The sequence below is a fragment of the Mauremys mutica genome, chromosome 9 (assembly GCF_020497125.1).
Source record: "Mauremys mutica isolate MM-2020 ecotype Southern chromosome 9, ASM2049712v1, whole genome shotgun sequence".
Taxonomy (NCBI): domain Eukaryota; kingdom Metazoa; phylum Chordata; order Testudines; family Geoemydidae; genus Mauremys; species Mauremys mutica.
In genome coordinates this window covers 81,010,268-81,022,842 of record NC_059080.1, presented here as the reverse complement: position 1 = coordinate 81,022,842, position 12,575 = coordinate 81,010,268, and the positions used below count along the sequence as shown (strand labels likewise).

Genomic DNA, 12,575 nt, shown 5'->3' with positions numbered 1-12,575 from the left:
TGACCTCAAGCAGAGTCGTTTTCAGTGAAAGGGCAGGGGAAATAAATCACAGCTACAGAAAAATGCAGATTTTTCTGAGACTGAATCTCCCAGGTAAAGCAAAGAGCATTTTCATTGTGTGACATTGCAAATAACTAGATGGTAGGACACAGCTTTGTTTTATGTTTTAAATGTTTAATCTCTGGCTTATGTTTAAAACATTCTCTCTCTGAGTGTGTAAGTCTCACCTCAGCCATTCCATTTCTGTGCTATATCACTGCCATCCAGTGAGCTCACATGTATAAGCTAAAAGTTTCATTTTATTCAGATGTGATAAAACCAAAGTTTTCAAATAAGCCCCTCTGATCACAGGATAATAAATGCCCTATTCCTGAGAACTCTGCCAACTTGTTACATAACTACTCTTATGGATTTTGGTGCCTAAAACACATTTGTCAATTTTGGCCTTTAGCACAGAGATCTGAATGGTATTAGGCTTTTAGCTTCAAGTGTATGTACGTTAGATACTCAAGACTGCTCGATACATCATAGAAAGTGTGCTGCAGTCATACATACATCTATTTGCCTAGCTATAGGATTTTTTAAGTTATGCCAGAAACATCTTCCTCTGAGAATATGAATGGAAGCAGGACAGCCTAGCACATTAGACTAAAGAATCATTGTAATATTGGCACACATGGTTAGATTCACTGAGCAAGTCAAACGCAAAGCTTCTTAGTGATGGATGATGTAGGCAATGTCCATCTATGGAAAGAGGTGGGACCATTGTTCCCTCCCCCACACACACCCAAAGACTAGAATGGCAGATCTTAACACAGCAAAGCAGTAGCATTTTTCAAACAAATGATGCCATGGTAGTTACAGCTCAGTTAACCTTGCCACTTCACGAGTTCTAGAGGGGACTCTACTGCACTGAGGAAGGCTGCAGTTGGAAGGTAGGCTCTCTATGTGCCCATGAACTTTAATGCTGCCCGTTGTTTCAGCTCCTGCTCCAGAACTGTTATCCTCCACTCAGCTGTCCACTGGGAACTTGTAGGCTCCTGGTGGCTGTGGGGAAAGGGGCCAAGACCCTCCCCAAAGGTGATGTCTGTTCTGTTTTCTGTGGCTTCACAGTCATGGAAATATTTTATCACCTTCCATGTGATTTTACATATTACAGACTGAGTCAGCCCCTAAGGTTGCCACATTACTGCATTGTGCCTATGAAATATGCAAAAGTGAGCAGTTGCGGAGGGAGAGGGGGTTTGAACATGCTACTGCTCATTATGCACATGCAGTTACTGCTTTACATGAGGTGTATATTTAGCAAGTGCAACTGAGAGTGTAACCAGCCTTCTGCATTTGTTCCTGTCTCCCTTTCCAGTGGGATTTTTAAGAGCTTTGGGTGTTAACTCCCAGCCAGCCAACATTCAGGAGCAACTCATGGAAGGGGTAGCAGCTGGGAGCTGCCTTGTGTGAATGAGGCAAGAAATAAGAGGTGCTAACCAAAACTTAGGCAAGGAATGTGAAGGAAAGAGCAGCACTACTGTGTACCACTTGTGCTTTTTGTTATGCCAGTTTGGCTCAAGTTTGAATTAAACCAGAACCCCTGCAATAAACCTCGATTTGGAGAAAGCAAGCTTGTGTTCAAAGCTGAGAAGACAGTAAAATTCTCTGTGTTCTGACCCTACCCATGCAACACTTTAATTTTTAAATATTTGACCCCGACCTTCAATTAAATCCTCTTTTCCCCCCCACCTAGATTGGTGTTATTCCATTCTGGGTCTTCTAGGCAGAAGAAAAGTGTGATTCTTGCAGTCAATTCAGGAGATTCTCCTATAGATTTTATTACCTTCTGCTCTTTGGAGAATTTAATACCACAGTCTCTCTACACAGACAGACATTCATTATGGAAGAGATTTTATTGGAAAAGATTTCCCTGTGGAACTCAGTGGTTCAGTATTTCATCTCACATAGTATACATTTTCCTCAGTGTACAGAAGGTACCTGATAGGAGATTAATCGGCTCATTCAGATTTATTACAAGCCATGTTATTCACATCAATAAGTCACTTACATATTAATGCCCAAGGATATGATCAAGTTCCATAATATTTGGCATTTAGACAGCATCTATCAACACCAGATCTCAAAGTGTTTTATAAAGATAAAACTAGTTCTCTCTAGTTTACTGGGGAGAGATGCAAAGACAATAGTGGTTGGAATAGTGGGCTGGGCATGTCATCCATTAAGGAGACAATAGGGGCCTGAATAAGTTATAAATGATAGTAACCAAGGGCTTGATTGCACAACAGGTTTTAGGAGTTGCAATCCCTAACCTTTAAGTGCCCTGCTGGCCAGTGGAATTCACAGCCCCAAGACAGGCTCCATATACAATATATAGGGAGAGGTAGGCACCTGAAAAAGGGATTCCCATAAGCCAGCTCCCCACTTAGGCATTTCTGACAGGGTATCTTAGATAACACCCAAGGCCCTCAAAGGGAGTCAGAATCCCAACTGCAGGCCAGAGGGAGGTGCCCTTTGCTGCTCAGGATTCACATCCACCAACCCTCTCCTGGAGTGTTGGGCACATAAGCCAAGTCAGTCCTTCCCCACAAAAGGGCAAGGTGGAGGTAGTACCACTCCCTTAGGTCCCATTCAGTAGTTACACCCAGCGAGGATGTGGAAGATGTGGGTCCAAACCCTTCCTCTGCCCCATTCAAAACAAGGAGTTGACCCCAGGGCTCTCACCTCCCACACAAGTACCCTAATCACCAGGCATTAGAGTCCCTCTCACTGACCCAATGTACATTGAAGTATTTCAGGAAGTAAAATAGCTTCAACAGGAGAGCTTGACACCATCCCAGGATGCCCTATTATAGCAGAGTCCCCTCCTACCTACCCCCGCATATGTGCAAGTTCAGCGTGCTCTGAGCACTTGTACCAGAGCAGGTGCTGCTGGGCAGAGGGTCTAGTTTGTGAATCCCACTTAGGTGCGAGTTAGGCACCAAACAACTCTGTATAGTCTGGATTTTGGTAGCTTTAGGCATGACTAATAGCAAAAGTTTTCCAGCAGGGAAGAGGAAGTTTAGGCACCTAAAGGCTTGGCTACACTAAAATGCTGCAGCAGCACAGCTGTAGCTGCTTCAGAGTAGACACTACCTACCCAATGGAGGGTTTTTCCCATCTACATAAGTACTCCACTTTCCTGAGGGGTGGTAGCTAGGTCAACAGAAGAACTCTTCCATCAACCTAGTGCTGGTCTACAGTGAGGGTTAGGTCAGTATAGCTGCCTCTTTCAGGGTGTGGATTTTTCCCATCTCTGAAAGACACAAGTAAATTCCTACTGTAGACCAGGCATATGTTCCCTTGTGAATCTAGCCCTAAAAACCTCAGGGAAAAATTTTCAAAGGGAAGTCAATGGGAGCTAGGCACCTAACTTCCTGTTGTGGGACTGTATTAATGGCAGCCATTAGTCACAGAACTGGTGGGACCTGATGAGTGTGCTAACCCCCCTGTTTAGCCTGAATGAAGGAGCCATAGACCTTTCATTTAGTTATAGCTGAAAACAAGACAGCTACCACCCAAGCACTTGGGCACATGGCAAAGCCTGAGCAGAGTTAAGCCAGGTGGTTGAGGGGGTTTCCTGGGACTGACTGCAAGTGGAGGGGCCAGGGGACTCATTGGCTGCAGCTGTGTGTCTGAGGCAGAAAGTAAGTAGGAAGCAGTGGAGATTCAAGTGGCCCTGCAAAGAAGCAAGCAGGGAGAAAGAGCTCCTGGGGCTCAGAACTGGCAGGCTTGAAAACCGTAAGCAGGGAAAATGGCTGGTGTTTGTTTCCACCTTTTTCAGGGACAGAAAGGTGGATGCAGGAAATCTATACATTTTGTAAGATAACAGAATTGTGCTATGAAACAGCTGACTTATGTAATCAGTGTCTCCTGGCAACAGAAACAACCCAGCAAGGCCCTGAATACAGAGTTGAGTGATTAGCCAAAAAGCAGCAACACTGCAATTTGTGTCTTCAAAAATCTCCCTGTGGGCTGATAGGACAATCCCATAGCAAGACAAGGTGAAATCATGCTTCAAGCAATGATTCTGTCCCCTCCTCCCCCACCCGTCCAAGGCTTTTCTTAAACAGTGCAAAATAAAGCAACAAAGCATTATAGCAGGGTTTCACTGTATCTAAATATGCTCCTAGTTCAATTGTGTTCTAGGGGCCTGGGACCTATTCAGTTGCTAAGACTGTCTGCCACAGGGTGAATTCCCTCCTTGTCTATCCAGTAGCCCAAAGTCACTAGGCGTTCACACTACCATTACTTTGTAGAATCTCATTCTTTCCCTTTTGCCCATACACAAGGTGTGCCTCCCCCCCACCCCAAAATGCCCTCTGCTTTATTTGTTTACCTCTGGTTTTATGAGATTTAATCTCCTCATCTTGAGATGCTGTTTTATAGCCAGAAAACACAAAGGCCTGGTCTACACTGGGGTGGGGTGGGGGGAGGAAAAAAAAAATCGATCTAAGATCTCTTGGCTGAAGTCAATGTATCTTAGATTGAATTAAACTTACTTAGCATCCTTATGGCACTGGATTGACAGCTGCAGCTCACCCATTGACTTTGCTTCTGCCTCTCACACTGCTGGAGTTCAGCAGTCAATTGGAGAGCGATTGGGGATCCATTTATCACATCTACACTACACATGATAAATCAATCCCTGGGTAGAGTAGATGTACCCTAAGTGACCAGTCTTGAGGTATTTAGTACACTGGGCCATAAGTAGTTTACAAATAGATACAAAATGAGCTTCTCCACAGAAGAAAACCCCCTCAGAAGCTTGAACCCCTTTTTAACCAGTTTTGCATTTGTTTAGTGAGTCCGTTTGATTGGCCTGTTTTCTAAGTGCAAATCTGGGGGGTGGGGGGTAGGGGAAGGAAATCTCTCAGCTACTACTATTGCTGTTGCTAGTTCTACTACAGGTTGAACCTCTCTAATCCGGCATTCCCTGGTCCAGCAACATCCATGGTCTTGCAGAGGCACCAACATAGTGAGTGCTCCAGGGCTGGAGCACCCATGGGGAAAAGTTAGTGAGTGCAAAGCATCCACCAGCACCAAGCTGCCATCACCCTCCGCCCCTCTCGTGCACCAGCAGCTCCTCACTTACCAACTCCTCCTGTTCCCTCCCAGCACTTCTGAAGCACCGCAGACAGCTGATTCACAGCATTCAAGCTCTGGGAGGGAGTGGGAGGACCTGGGGCCAGCAGCTAGGACCAGCACCGGAGCCTCCAGGACCATGGGGGCCACACTAGGCACAAAGCCTGGGGGTTCTGTAGCACCCACACACACACACTCCTACTTCCTGCACCTATGGAGACCTACTGGCACTCTGCATTGACCTCCCATGGTTCAACACCAGTCAGGTCTCGAGGGTGCTCCATCTCAGAATACTCTGGGTATCCCAGGTAACCCCATTGTAGCTCCTGCTCCCTGTAGGTGTCTCTCTCTGGGCTGCTGCCTGACAGGCAGATGCAAGAGCTCCCTGCTAGGACTTTCCCTGACCAAGGGTTTCTCCTGCTGAAGAGGCAGGAAAATGTACATTCATCTTATAGGACACACGACCAGGAGCATGCATGTGACCTGCCATTATACCTCCCAGTCTTAAAAGACTCAAGGGCCATAACAAGCACCATGGGATATATGCATGTGCCCTAAGAGCCAGTGTCCTGTTACATGCCTCAGTTACCATGTAAGACAGTCCTGCCAACCTCAAGAGATCAAAAGTCATGAATTGGACTAAAAAGAGTCAGGCTTTTTAAAGAGACTATATGGGGGGGTCTTTCTTGATGTTTTACCTTCCCCTGCCCACCCCTAGCAGGTGGGTGGGCATTAGCATTGTCTACTCTCCAACAATGTTGTGAGTAAGGTGATTTGGCCCCACTGACGGAGCTCTCTTCCCCACAGCTACCCATTCCCTGCATAGCAATTTATTCTGATCCCCATCCCCTATCAATTCAGCCTCTCCCCAATCCTCACTTCTGTTCTTCAGACACACCCACCCTCCCAGGCCTGGAAGGCTGCAGCAGGGTCCCCTGTGCCCCTTCCAAGCTACAGCAGAGTCTCTTAACAGCCCCTGCCCCCTTCAGAGGCAGGTGCTGCAGGGAGGGAGGAAAGAGGAGCAGGTCCATCACCACTGCTCCCAGGAAGGGACAGGGAGGAAGGATTAGAGCAGTCCTGAGCAGCTGGGCTCTTTAGCTTTGGATTGCTATGAGGAGGCAACTGGCTGGGATGATTTAGTTGGGAATTGGTCCTGCTTTGAGGAGGGGGTTGGACTAGATGACCTCCTGAGGTCCCTTCCAACCCTGATATTCTATGAGGAGGCGGCGGCAGCAGCTGATCTGCTCATAGTGGCACTGGGTGCTTATTCTGCCCCAGGAGGCAGGTGGGGGCAGGGGGCCAGACAGCCTATGTGAAGCTCAAATTCATTAGAAAGCTGGAGTTTCTCACCTCATGAGCGTGGCTTCAGCCACAGCCAAAATCATGTCACTCAAAAATGTCAACCCCCTAGAGACAATATTCTACAAACTGAGTTTTGCACAAGGCTCCCACTGACACCATTAGGAGACCCCCTGTAGATTAAAAAGGAGTATGAGTAGAAGAGTGGACTCACCAAAGGCATCTCCCCTCACAGGGAGAGATCTCCTTTCAGCCCTGTGGCAACCGGTCTCATTTCATGACTCAGCCCTCTAGCCAGATTGCTTTTAAGTTTCTCCCCTTCCAGGCTTACAAAGTTCAGCAAACAGGAGTCCAATGTCCTTACATCAGATCTTCTGCCTTTGGGCTCTGTGGTCCTTACACCTTCTCACCTCCAGACTTTCAAAAGTCTTTATCACCTTATATCAGGGCTTCACACCCCATTCCCTGGTAGCTGGCAGGGGAACCCAAGCCCACCCTCTCTTCTAGGTTCCATTGTAGGGGCCCTGTAGCAAGCAGGCAAAGTCTGTCTAGTCAGACTCTCCTTCCCCCTCTCCCACAGCCCCTTGCTGGCCCTACTGTGTACCTGTATTCTTCTTCTCCTCAGGCGCCATAGACTCAAGATTCACTCTTCTTTGAGGGCTGGGATCAGAGGACTTCCAATAAATCCCACCTGTAGTTGATGCAAGTTTTTACTTTCTGCCTATCTCAGGCAGGAACTTTTGTTTTTCAAGTTCCCTCTGCTTTATTCCTCTGCTGACTACCTGCCAGGGCTCTCTTCCCAAAAGTCCAGAGCCTGCTTTTATCAGGACTCACCACTAGAGCATACCTCTCCTTTAGTAGGGGGGCTGTATATCTTAGCTGACCCTATACTAGAGCAAAGAATTCTAAGCTATAATCTCCCAGCAGGAAGATATAGCCTGAACCCCTTCCTTTATAGAGCCACCCAGCTCCTCTCCAGCTGTGTCTCATGCTAAATTGGTCCTAGCCCATCCTCCATGTGCAATTAGGTGCACTAATTGAGGTTGCAATGCCCCTTAACTCTTTCAGTGCCAGTATGGTGTTTACACCACATCACAGTATGTAATCCCAAAGACCACTGATCATAATTAAAAATGAAATTTGTCCCTCTCCACAGATTAAGTCTGACATGAAAGTGTTTTCTAAAAAAATACCTGTATTCATGATCCAGTTACCGACCACAGGGCAATGAAAAAGAAAAGTGCACACTTTGGTTACTGTCATGACATATCTCATGTAGATAGCTTTCTGTGCACCGCAGTATATAGTAAATAATACTGTCAGCAAATTAACCCACTGATGGTCCATGGAATCTGAACAGCAAAGGAAGATCATTAGAACCAATCTGCTGATAATTACAACCATTTACTATTTGCTGCACTGTTGCTATCTTGTTGCTCCAATTAGATTTATTACAACTGATGGAAAGACCAGTGTAATTAACAGTGAAAGACTGTGAAAAGAGCCTTATTTCTTCACCAAACAAAGATGCAGAACTTGTGTGTTACAATATGTGCAATAAATCCTGAAGATTGTACCCTGAAAAATTATTTGTTCTTGGCTTTCATCATTTTGTAGGGTATTATGAAGTTGGTCAACTTTGTAGGTACATAAGAATCTTCAGCTGCAGCAAATTAATCTCATGTAATTAAGACACTGCAGTGGAAATCAGTTGTCTGTTGAATAGCTTGAGAATTTATTTGTATCTCCTCCATGCAGTTTCTAGTCAAAAAGCCTCTGGGTCAAATACTGCCCACCTCAAATACCTGTCAAAGAAGAATCCTTGAGGGGTTTAATTAGCATATTTCTTTTCCTTGCTGATGCTTCAGTAGAAAACACTGAAGGATGGCTATATCCAGTGATCATTAGAAACTCCCTGACAATTATGGGGGAGATTGTCAAAGACACAAAGAGCAGTTAGATGACCAACTCTCACTGAAAGTCAATAGCAGTCTACGAAAAAGTGGTTGTACCGCATGGATCTCAACACTATTATTTTTAATAATCTAATTATGGCCTTAGAACCCTGAAGATTTCCTGGTTGTTTTGTGATGCTATTTTAAAATCAGTAATTCCTGTCACATTAATCAGTCTAAATAGTTTTTGTTGTTTTTAAATGTGTAAATGCTTCTCTTTGGAGTCTAGAAACTTTTTGAATTGTTGACAGTCACTGTTATGAGGATCTTCAAAACTGGAAAAAGTTTACTTAAAATTCTCTATAGAGACAGTAATAACTGTTAATAAGGAATAATGTATTAGCATGATTATTTTACTGGATCTGTGTGCAGTGTACCAACTGGCAGGATCACTAAAAGCTAAATGCTAACCAAAGTGAATGTTCCAATTTTTGACTGGGCCAAACAATGCCCTAACTTACCTACTACATTCCAAGATATCCTTCCTGAATTATCTTTGCTGAAATACATAGTCTCCTCTTTGCAGGGTCCTTTTTAAGAACTCAGGAGATAAATGTCATGAGAACATTTAGTGGATGTCTGTGGAGTTAGAACTACTCGGTGACTGCCTAATATAACAAGTCTTGTATTGAAGTATTGAACTTCAGCATAAACTTGGAAAGTCACTGAACCATTCTGGTGTATGTGCCCTGAGAATACCCACAGCAACAGATTACCACACTGAAGTCTGCTGTCAGTTGCCAAGGTTCCACTGAGACTTGAGGACAAGTGTTGGATTTCTGGGTGTACTGAAACAGAACTCTGCACCTGGAAACTATATAGAGTGTCAGAAGTGCCATTAAGCTTCTTCACAATATACAGTACATAGAGTTGAAACAGATATTATGCAACAGGCTCTGCTAAATGTAAACCCGAAGCAGCAGTTTTGGTTACTGCCAGGCTTAATTTTCTACATGAAAACAAACTTTATTTCTTTTTAGCTTTCTCTTTTTGAATGCAGTAAAATGGGTAGATTTCAACACATTATGGTGAAATTTTCAAAGGTATGCACATATATTGCACCTATATTTACTGCACACACACAAAAATACACATGCAACATATATCTGTGCTTACTGTGCATGCATTATGCAGGTGAAATTGTAGCCTTGTCCCCCTGACTGCAAGTTGAATCTAAGACAGATAATTCCCCATACTCCCTGATAATTTCTCCCCCAATAAATACAAGTGGTGGCAAAAATTGTTTACTGTTCTTGAAGTGGTTTTTGCTTTTTTGTATTTTTGATGCACAGAAGCAATCCTCACACACAACTATCTTGTCCATTAAACAAAAGTTTGTGAAGATGGGACATTTTTTGTCACACAGGTGTCCCTCATGTGAAGTCCAGCTAACCTCCCTTCCCCAATAACAGCTGCGTGTCTTCACCCCCCTCCCCCCCCCAACAAGCCCATAGCTAGCCACTTCTGTGGGATGTTCCTTGTGGAAGTTAGAGTTCAAACAACTCTAATCTTCAAGCAAACCTGCAGGGTTTTCTCCACTTCCCACTTTTGCAAATCAAACAGCAGAGTTCAGCTTGTAACCAGATCCCATCAGGGTTCACGCAGCTCTGCCTGTCTTCTCAAACAGCACAACCAAACCAATACTGAATATGATGTCACATTGTCAGGGAAAGTGATTCACTCAATGATTAAAGATACTGAAGTCACTTGAAGGAGGCCATGATAAAAAATATCCACAGAATAAACTGTGATAGCCACACTGACTATCCATAGTCCATTCTAGTAGTGGGTATGGAGGTGTCAAAAGCTGCACAAGAGTCTGTGACACAGATGTTTGACATGGCTTATCAGTCTATCAGCATTGCATAAACAAAATCAACAAAACCTTAATGCACAGGATATGATGCTGACTTGTTATGGCTTATTTATTTCCATTGAGGTATCTTGGTCACAGTGCTATGATATGCAAGTAGCCTGGGTTCATCAGGTGACATGATACTGTATATCACAGGCATTATTAAATCATTGGTGATACTATCTCTAAATATGAGAAATTTCATATCAGTTGGTATCACCATGTTTGTATTTAATTTATCACTAATGCATTGAGGGCACAACCTTGTATCCATTACTAATACCTTGAGGTCACTAGAAGTTAATGGAAGTCCAGAACTGAGAACATAAGTTGACCTTAACTCTTCCCTATATTATGTTCCTTGTCGCTTTCACTGAAATAAAGTAGCAAAATCTTTGTCTAAGGTGTATGATGAGGTCACATTTTCAGTAAGGTAGCAAAGCGTCTAATGCTTATGATCTGGTTGCACTGATTGACTATATTTTCAGTGCTCATAAATAATAACTGTTAAAAATTATTTCTTTTTTATTAAGGGAAAGTGTGAATAAAATATTTTATGTATAAAATGTATTGGTCTTTCCCAGAGACATAGCCTATGTATTGTCAGGAAGAGGCTGCCTGGCTGGTACCTATAGTCCTAAGAAAAAGGGAAGGACCAAAATCTATGTTTTTACAATATTTGTGATTGGGTGGAGGAATTGGTCTTCAGTGTTGGCTAGATGGCTTTGCAAGCTCTCAGAGTAGAATTGTGTGTCGGTGTTTACAGAAAACAGCAATTGCCACAGCACTGCAAGTGACACCACAGCATAGTCTAATGGGCATAGAGGTGATTTTAATTCCTCACATCTTCCACAGTTCACTGAGATTATCTGACAAAAGGACAACACGTAACCTTAAAGGAAAGGAAGGAGGAAGCCTAAACATGTTTCCCTGTGGTGCAGGGTAGGCATGTTGAGCAGAGGACAGATTTTAGCACATAAACACATAGTTATAATCACAAAGTACAATAACAGATACATGACAAAAGGAATATTTTAGAGTAAGTTGCTCAAATACTAAGGTAATGGGCACAGTATAAAAAGCTATACAGACAAGCAGACAGATTAGGCTAATAGTAGTTCTGTTTATTGGCTTCGTGTATTGGGTACAGGTTTTATTTCAAGCTACCTTCACAAGTTGCACAGATTCCAAAGTCACATATCCTGTATCTGGAGGTAGAATTGCTATTTAGAAACTCTTTTCTTTATTGCTGAAAACAGGGGCAGCTCTAGGTATTTTGCTGCCCCAAGCACAGCAGGCAGGCTGCCTTCTTCGGCTTGCCTGCAGGAGGTCCCCGGTCCCGTAGATTCGGCTGCATGCCTGCGGGAGATCCGCCAAAGCCACGGGACCAGTGGACCCTCCGCAGGAATGCCACCGATGGCAGCCTGCCTGCCGCCCTCGTGACGACTGGCAGAGCGCCCCCCGCGGCTTGCCACCCCAGGCACACGCTTGGTGTGCTGGTGCCTGGAGCCGCCCCTGGCTGAAAAAATTAAAAATATATACACTAGTTGACATTTTGATATGACACGCTAAAAAACACTGCAAGCAATTTCCCTGCTGTTTTAACAAGTGCTAAACCCAGACCTGGAAATATATGTCGATGGAGAAGTTTAAAAACAGTGTAAGTGTTGAGGTTTATGCTCCATTAGAAATGCAGCAAAGTTCAATATTTATCCAAGTAACTAGGAGGACTAAAATCAACTACAAAAGAAATATTACCGTCAAGCTTCTACAAAAAATGTACAAACCACAAAGAGCAATATGTAACTATAGATTATATTTATTATAAAATACAACAAGTCTACATTTTATGCAGATAGTCAAACTTGTATAATTCCATTTTAACTGATATGTTTAATTTTTTAACTTAAAATTTATTTTCTGTAGTTATTGTAAAGCAATCTCATATCACAATTACAAACTGCTGCTGCTAGTAGCCCTTTCATTCTCTGGCAGCTGAGACACAGATCTGCTGGGAAACACAAAGTTGTGTGGAGGGAATCGTCCTATCAGTTTACATCTCTTTTCCTGTCCCAAAAATTAAATTAGATGGAAAACAAACTCTACACGGCTGGAAAAAGCCAGATTAGGGATAAGTGCAAATCCCTTGAATACATCAGAGGAACAGAAGGCCACTGGGCTTCTGATGCTGGAAGACAACTAAAGAAAAGGGAGGAGCCTGTTAGGGGAAGGGAAGGAACTTTGGTAGTGGAATCCAAGTGAGTTTTGTTAGTTTCTAAATTGAACTGATAAAGCTCAGCATGTTTGCACAGATTTATCTGACCCTTTGGTATATT

The 12,575-nt window shown here is 43.7% G+C and overlaps 1 protein-coding gene across 1 annotated transcript in view; it reads right to left on the bottom strand.

Annotated features, from left to right (window-relative positions):
* Positions 1-7,102, bottom strand: part of KCNAB1 (potassium voltage-gated channel subfamily A regulatory beta subunit 1) — a 263,905-nt gene extending 256,803 nt beyond the window's left edge. The window contains exon 1 of the mRNA XM_045030793.1: positions 6,644-7,102. The gene's annotated coding sequence lies outside the window, so the exon portion shown is untranslated. The remainder of the gene's footprint in view (positions 1-6,643) is intronic.
* Between the last annotated feature and the right edge of the window lie 5,473 nt (positions 7,103-12,575).